The following is an 8,799-nucleotide window of genomic DNA, read 5'->3' as shown; positions in this document are numbered from 1 at the left end:
TCAATAGATGTGGGGAAATGGAATAAGAACCACAAGGCTACAAGGGATGATTTCCTTTGTATAAGACGAGGTTATTTCATGCCTGTTGATACCACTGGAAATGATCCCAGACGTGCGGTCGAGTCCCAGACGTGGGGAAATGCTGCCCCGGGTAACAAGTCATCCCCCTGCCCCCACCCCATGGCTTAGCTGGCACAGAGGCCTGGAGCTTATTCTCAGCTCCACCCCTTGAGGGCACTAAAGCAGTGTGTCCGGGTGCTGAGGGGCTGAGAACTCTGGGATTGGCACCTGGAGTGCCCAGTCCCCGGTGAAGCCTCCGTAGGAACCTACAGGACGTCAGTGCTGAGAAGGCCCATGGCAGCCCTTCTCTCCGGGGTGAAAGGGACCGTCAAGGTCAGCGTCTGCTTCAGGAACCTTCCCAGACTTGACTCTCCCAAACCATATCCTGCCGAGCGCTCTTCTGGCCTCTGTTCAGACGCTGCTAGCCTTGGGGGACGTCCATCCTCAGACCCCTCCAACTGAGGAGAGCTCTCCCCTAGCCAAGGGGAAGCCTGTCTCCCTCAGGAGCGCCCTGACTCCCACCCCTTGGACATGTTTTAAATTGTGGGGGTTGGGTGTGGGAGGACTCCCTCTCTGGTTTAATTTCTGGACTTTTCTCAATATAGCAGAAGCTCCCCTCAGCCTTTCTGTGACAGCCTTGCCTCACTGATTTACTTCATCCTCATAAGCAGTGGCACCCCACTCCAGTACTCTTGCCTGGAAAATCCCATGGATGGAGGAGCCTGGTAGGCTGCAGTCCATGGGGTCGTGAAGACTGAGCGACTTCACTTTCACTTTTAACTTTTCATGCATTGGAGAAGGAAATGGCAACCCACTCCAGTGTTCTTGTCTGGAGAATCCCAGGGATGGGGGAGCCTGGTGGGCTGCCGTCTATGGGGTCACACAGAGTCGGACACGACTGAAGTGACAGCAGTAGTAGCATAAGCTCCGACTCCTAAGCCTTTTTCACAAGTGCTGCTAGCAGATTATTATAGAGACCAAGTTTGTTCCTCTGCCTTGAACATGTTTCCCACACTGTTTCTGTTCTTAATACTCAAGTACCCAGTGTTCTCCCTTGCAGAAACTCTGCCAAGAGAAAGCTGTTCTTAGGGGCAAACTGTACGCTCTTCCATCACCCGTCTCAGAGATGGTGGCTACTGAGAGTTGTAGATGAATTGATACAAACCTGCATGAGGAAAAATCAGGTATTGTGTCCTTATGAAGAGGACTAAAGTGTTTATTTTAAATGTTTTAAAATAAGCCAGAAAGATGATATCCCAAACTTAGGTCTCATTCTGCTGCCCAGGAGTCTACACAGACCCACGTGGATAATCCATTGAAATGTTATCCTTATATACATCAGTCTTCTGAAGAGTCCTGGAGCCATGGGACAGGGCAGAAAAGCAATCTTTTGTCATCTCCATCAAGTATCTGCTTACCTACCACATCCACTTGCGTACCACCCCAGTCATTTTGGGATGAAGGATGATAGACCAGTCTCTGCTCTGCCACAGCCCACAGGGAACTGTGCTCTGTGTTCTGGGGACAATCTCCCAGGAAGCCAAAGAGCAATGCTGGGTGCCCTCTGTAAAAACTGCCTTTCCAGAAACATTGTCTTGTTCCTGACATCCCATCTAGGTGTCGGAATGATGCATGGGCCTGGGCTAAAGCCTACGTCAGGAAGGAACCCCTGGAAGCACAAGGAGTTGTCAGGAGAACCCGTTCCTGGAGAATAAGCTAGCTGAAAGGGAGCGCAGGACTGGGGGGCTGTCGAGACTGCCGTCCTGCCAAGGAGGTAGGGAAGTGTAGACAGCTCAGGCAGGGAACATGTGCTGGGGAACACTGTCCTTAAACCCCTGGCAGGGTGAGGCTGGGTAACTGGCCAGTGAATTTGCCCATCTGTAGGTAGTTAAGGGTTTTGAAGGTCAGATGCCTCTGGGGGCAGTTTCCATGGGAAAGTCTGAAGACAGGGCAGAGACTTTTACCCAGTGACAGCTCAGACCAGGCCCCAGACCCAGAACTGCCAGATCTCAAGGGATTAAAGGAGGAAATAGACAAGACTCAGTCCTGAACCGGCGAAGGGATTCGTGCAGAGCTGGTGTGCTTAAGGGAACCCCAGCTCCCGCCACATTTTCTTAAGAACCCTGTGAGGAAGATGTTTCCTTTTCTTTCCTTTTTACCCCTGTTGAGGGGTCAGCGCTCTAGGGCCTGAAATGACTTAAGAATCTCCAGTTCAAAGTGGAATTCCTGAGCCCCTGCCCCGCCCCCACATGCTGCATTCATCTTGCCCATCTCAGGGATGGCGCTTCCACTGTCAACCCTGAGCTCAGGCTAGAGACCTGAGACCCTCCACACCTTACCCATATCCAGCCCATCACTATGTCTGTGGGTTCTGCTTCCAGAATACATCTGACATCCACTCCTGCCGTCAGCATCTCCACCGGGACAACTGTGGCTGCCCAGTCCCTGGTCTCTGACACTTCACCCAACCACATTCTCCACAAAGCAGCCTGAGGGACCTTAAAAATGCAGACTAGCTGCTCATTACATTAAAGTCCAAAATACTGAGCCTGCAAGGCTGCATTCTCATCCCTGTCCTTGGGAGCCCATTGACCTCTGCGTCAGGGATGGGCCAAGCTGGGCCAAGTTGCTCCTGCTGAGAGCTTTGTTCCCCATGCATTCCTGGAAGCACACAAACTCCCAAGACTGACTCAAGGAGAAGCAAAATCTGAATAGATCTATAACAAATGACTGAATCCGTAATCAGAAACCTCCTAGCCAATAATCTGAAGGCCAGTGGCTTCACTAGTAAATTCTACCAGTTAAACAGTGTTTCATATCAGTCCTCAAAATATGCCAGAAAATAGAAGCAAAAGGACACTTCCTAACTCATTCTATTAGGTCAGTATCCCCCTTCACGAAAGCCATATAAAGACGTTACAAGAAAACTTCAAACAAATATCCTTTATGAATATAGATGTAAAGATTCTTAACAAAATACTAGTGGACAGAATTCAGCTGTATATTGAAAGCATTATACACCATGATCAAGAGAGATTTAGCCCAGGCAAGGCAGGGTGGTTCATATGAAAATCAATCAATGTAATACACCAGTAGAATGAAGGGGAAAAACCGTATGATCATCTCAATTGGCAATTGGTGCAGGAAAAGCATTTGATAAAATCCAACCCTCTTTTATAATAAAAGCACTCGATAGACTAGAAGGAAAGGAAATTTCTGAAACATGATAAAAGACATATATAAAAACCCTACATCATACTCAGCTGGTGAGACTGAAAGCTTTCCCATTAAGATCAGGAACAAGACAAGAATGACTGCTTTTAACACTCTTATTCATCATTGAGGTTCTGGCCAGAGCAGTTAGTCAAGAAAAATAAAAGGCATCAAAGTTAGAAAGCAAGAAATAAAGCTATTTGCAGATGACATGATGATATATTTAGAAAATCCTAAGGAAAAAAGACTACACAAAATATATCAAAGTCAACAAGGTTGCAGGATACATATGCAAAAAATCAGTTGTATTTCTGTATACTGGCAATGGACAAAGTGAGAAGGAATTAAGAAAACAATTTTATTTACAATAACATCAGAAAGAATAAAATCCACCAAGGAGATGCAAGATTTGTACTCTGAAAATATAAAACACCGCTGAGGGACTTCCTTGGTGGTACAGTGGGTAATACTCTGCACGGGGCACAGGTTTGATCCCTGGTCAGAGAACTAAGATCCCACATGCTGTGAGAAGAAAAACAATTACTGAAAGAAAATAATGGAATGAATTACCCGAATGAACAATTTGGCCAACTCACTGCAATAGACCACCTAAGCCTGGGAAGAAACACTAGGAAGTTTCTTTGAGAAACTGGGGTATTCGAAAATGACCCTGTGTACTAGGGAATTTAGAAAGCTACATGCATGGCCAGGACAGGATGCATGTTCAAAATAGACCTGAGAAGACCCTAAGCTTTCACCTCTGGCTGGTCGCTGGGCTTGGTCGAAACAGGAAGTAAAGGTTAAAGCAGAGTTATAAGCTGCTCGCTAAGTGTTACAGGAGTGGACAGCAAAGAGCCAGCCTATAAGGACTGGAAGAGATGAGTTGTTTGTTTTTAGCTTCTGGTAAAAATTGTAAAAATACTAGTCAAACAGAGACTTCAAATGAACATACATGACCCAGGATGACAGTCTTCACAAAAATAGTTGGGGAAAGTTATTAAACAGATGACTGCAGTCTTCAATAATCAAAAACAGTAACCTCTGAGAAAGGGAGAGAAACTGATTTCCAGGGTTACCATATTATAATATTCAAATGCTCAGTTTTCAACAAAGAAAAATATACAAAGAAACAGGATTTTGACCACTCAAAGCAGGGGAAAATGGGCAGAAACCATCCCTGAGGAAGCCCAAACATTGGACTTTTTAGGCAAAGGCTTTAAAACGACTGTAATATGCTCAAATCGCTACAGGAAACCCTAGAGCCGGTTCTAGCTTTGGCTCTAGTGCCAGCGCTGGCAGCTCGCACTGACTCTCCATCTGTAACTGGTACTGGAGCTGGAGCTACAGCTGAATGTAGCCCTGCAGCTGGTGTGCGAGCTGGTCCAGGGACTGGCGGAGCCTCTGCACTGGCTCTGTCCTGTCGCTGGCCCTAGCTCTGGCGTTGGTGTTAGGGCGGCGACTGGAGCTGGTCCCAGCTCTGGACTTGCCAAGGGCTCTATCGTTGGCTCTAGCTCTGGAGCGTGGGCTAGAGCTAGTGCTGGTACATGCCACGTATCTTTCCTCCTCCACTGCTCGCTTGACATTTCTGGATAAAGAGGATAGAACTGGAGAGGAGGGTGCCAGTGGTTGGAGGGGATTGACAAGAACCAAGTGAAACAAGTGCAAGAAGATAACCCAATGTCAGGATTGGGGGAAGTATCCTAACGGGGAGTCAGGTGTGGCAGGACCACTTGCAGTGGGGAAGGATGCAGAGAAGCAAAGGCTTGAGAGGTGATCATGTTATTCACATTTTACAGACCTTTACACTTTACACCTGATGTGAAGAGCTGACTCATTGGAAAAGACCCTGATGCTGGTAATGACTGAGGGCAGGAGGAGAAGAGTGACAGAGGATGAGATGATTGGATGGCATCATTGACTCAATGGACTTGAGTTTGAGCAAGTTCTGGGAGATAGTGAAGCACAGGGAAGCCTGGCATGCTATAGTCAATGGGGTTACGAAGAGACACGACTGAGTGACTGAACAACACTTTAAGAGAGAACCTTGTCATATTAACTTACAGAATGCACAGGCAGATAATGTACCATGGGTCAGCAAGTGCAAGAACAGAAGATAGAATTTCAAGGAGAAATTGGCACATCCACAACCAGAGTGCAAAGTTTTTAACAAAAAAAAAGGAGTAATATAAAATGTTTGGTGACTTCTCTGGTGGTCCAGTGGTTGACTCTGCACTCCTCATTCCGGGGTCCCAGGTTAGATCCCTGGTCAGGGAATTAGGTCCCACATGCCACAAGTAAAGGTCCCGCAGGCCACAACTAAGCCCTGGCACAGCCAAATTTTAAAACATATGTATTTGAACAGCTCAGCTAATGGTTACATAGAACACTGCACTCCAAAATGAGAGAAAATATATGTTTTATAATACATGGAATATTTACAAAAATTAGCCACAGATTCGGAGAAGGCAATGGCACCCCACTCCAGTACTCTTGCCTGGAAAATCCCATGGATGGAGGAGCCTGGTGGGCTGCAGTCCATGGGGTCACTGAGAGTCGGACACGACTGAGCGACTTCACTTTCACTTTTCACTCTTATGCATTGGAGAAGGAAATGGCAACCCACTCCAGTGTTCTTGCCTTGAGAATCCCAGAGACAGGGGAGCCTGGTGGGCTGCCGTCTATGGGGTCACACAGAGTCTGACACGACTGAAGCGACTTAGCAGCAGTAGCAGCAGCAGCCACAGATTAGCCTAAACCAAGCATCAATATATACCAAAAGATCAAGAGGATGAAAATAATGATCTATGATCATAATACAATAAAATTAGAAGTCAATAATTTCTCATCCCACAAAAATCCCATATACTTGGAACTTTTTAAACACTTAAAATATTCAGGAGGGAAAAAAATGGGATTTAGTAAATATGCAAAACTGAAAAGAAAAACTCTACATGTAAGCCTTTTGGAATGCCACATACTAAAATTAAGAATTGTATGACAAAGTATCTTAGGTATTAAGTATAGTTAAGTATATTAAGTATATTTTAAGTATTTAGTAAAGAAAAAAGAGTATAATGAATGAGATACATAACATTGTAAATAAACTATACTTCAGTTTTAAGAAAATGAATGAGATGTGTTCAACTCAAGAAGTTAGCAGAAGGTGGGGAATTTTTTTTGATAACAGCCAAAACAATAAACCTAACTCAAAAAGAAAAAGAGTTAAAAAAAAAAAAAAAGAAATAGAGTTTAATGCAAACCATCTCATCATCTCTTTGGCTCTTACAGCACCCCTGTTCAGGACATGGCTGCAGTTGTGTAGATGAATGTATACCAATGCTTGAGGAAGTTAGGAAAGCAGCAGAGTTTGGGGACTTCCCCAGTGGTCCAGCAGTTAGGACTCCACACTCCCCATTCAGGGGCCTGGGTTCCATCCCTGGCCAGGGAACTACTAGATCCTGCCTGCTGCAACTAAGATCCAGAGCAGCCAAATTAAAAAAAAAAAGTAGAAGAGCTTCTGGCCCTAGAACCAGGCCTTCCAGATGCACTTTACTGTTCTTCCCATCTTCAGGTTGCGCTCTTCTCATCAGGAATTGTCAGGCCTGCGTGATGGGGCCTTGTAGTCAGACAGGGACCATCCGAAGATGAAAGAGGGCCATCGGCCTGGTCCTGAGTCCGTTCCCACCTTTCACACTGTCCGCCACCCCCTTCCTGGGCTCTTGCTCTTCCTGAGTGGAAACCACAGGTGGACGGATTCCTGAACAAGTCGTTGTGGAAGACAAAGATGTGGAGGAGGAGAGAGCGGCAGTCTCGTGAAAGGACACATTTGTCCCAGAAGACTCACCTGTATCCATTATTTTATCTATTTATCTTACTTTCTCATTCATAAAGGTATCCACTTACTTAGTTATTGTGTTGTCATCTCAACTGCAAAGCTGTGTTGGCTGAGCCTGGATTCAGCTTGTTTCTACTTCTGGGCAGATAAAAACTGCTCTGGTCCACCCCCGATAGGGCTGTGTGGAGGAAATAGAACTTTTCCTCTTTTTCCCTCTCATCTCTCATTGTCCGCCTGCAATGTGGGAGACCTAGGTTTGATCCCTGGCTTGGGAAGATCCACTGGAGAAGGGATAGGCTACCTACTCCAGTATTCTTGGGCTTCCCTTGTGGCTCAGCTGGTAAAGAATCCTCCTGCAATGAGGGATACCTGGGTTCGATCCATGGGTTGGGAAGATCCCCTGGAGAAGGGAAAGGCTACCCACTGCAGTATTCTGGCCTGGAGAATTCCATTTACCATGGAATACAGACCATGAGTCGGACGCCAAGAGTTGGACACAACTGAGCAACTTTCACTTTCAACTTGAGGACATAGGACAGTTTGTGCCATTCTCCAGTTCCATGGAAGGCCAGCTCATCCTCCTGACCCCTCCCTGAGATGGACATGTTGGGAGTGGAGCCAGGGAGATGAATCAGAGGGGACCTTGGCTCAGAGAGGAAGAATCAGGGAGGGGAGGAGGCCATCTACCTCGGAGAAGAGCCAGTACTGGGGGGACTGGTCTGAGTGAGAAATTCCTGGAGCAGAGCATGCTGTGCCCACTTGGCTGTGACTAAGCAGAGACTTCACTACATCCTCAGTCAAGGGCAGCCAGGCAGGAGGGGGGACACAGGGGAGACCCAAGGAAGAAACAGGTGGCAAGGAAACACTAGGAGATGGAAGCTGTTGAGGCCAGTGCTCTTGATCCAGTCTCCCCAGAGTGTGATCTTGGGGAGCCTGGAACTGTGACACCCAGTGAGCAGAGCCCTAGGGTCAGAGACAGAGAAATCAGCAGCCCCCACGCTTGTTCTGACCCTCAGGACCCTTGTTTTTCCCTCTAGAAAACAAACTAGTTTGTTTTGGGTTTTTTTAAGCTAATTATTTACACAGCATTTTTAGATGGACAGAAAAACAGTGACGACATAAACAGAGTTCTCGTCAAGCCCTCTCCCGGTTTTCCTAGGATGCTGAGTGTCTCACATTAGTGTGGTATCTTCGCTCCAATTGATGAACCAGCCACACCCCAGGGGAGAAGGCGTTGCAGCTTCAGCGGGGGCAGGGGGAAGACCCCAAGACTCCCAGGGAGCTGGGGGTGCAGGAATCTGGATGGACTGAGTCCCAGAGATCCCCCAATCATGGCCCCTTTCTTGCAGGATGCAGGACTGGGCCTCGGGAGCACCCCCACCCCTGCTGGCCCCCCTTGCCAGTCAGACTCCTCATCTATCCCTGCCAGCCCTGTTGCTCGGCTCCAGGCCGAGCTCATAAATCAGCCCCTCCTGCCCTTTCATCACCCTGGCTCTTTGTGCAGGCGGCGGTCTATCTGCAGCCTGTCGGGCCTGCGGAGCCTGGAGTAAGATCTCTCTTCCAGGCTCCACAGGCTTCTCTGGGAGAAGGCCCCCTGGGGTGCAGTCCGCACCTAGCAGTGCTGCGCTCTAGGCCCTGCACCCTAGGGTCCCGGCTGTTCAGGCCTGTCCTTTCCTGTCCTCTGTTTTCCC

The sequence above is a fragment of the Bos taurus genome, chromosome 10 (genome assembly GCF_002263795.3).
Source record: "Bos taurus isolate L1 Dominette 01449 registration number 42190680 breed Hereford chromosome 10, ARS-UCD2.0, whole genome shotgun sequence".
In the NCBI taxonomy this organism is placed as follows: Eukaryota; Metazoa; Chordata; class Mammalia; order Artiodactyla; family Bovidae; genus Bos; species Bos taurus.
This window is presented reverse-complemented; position numbering follows the sequence as displayed.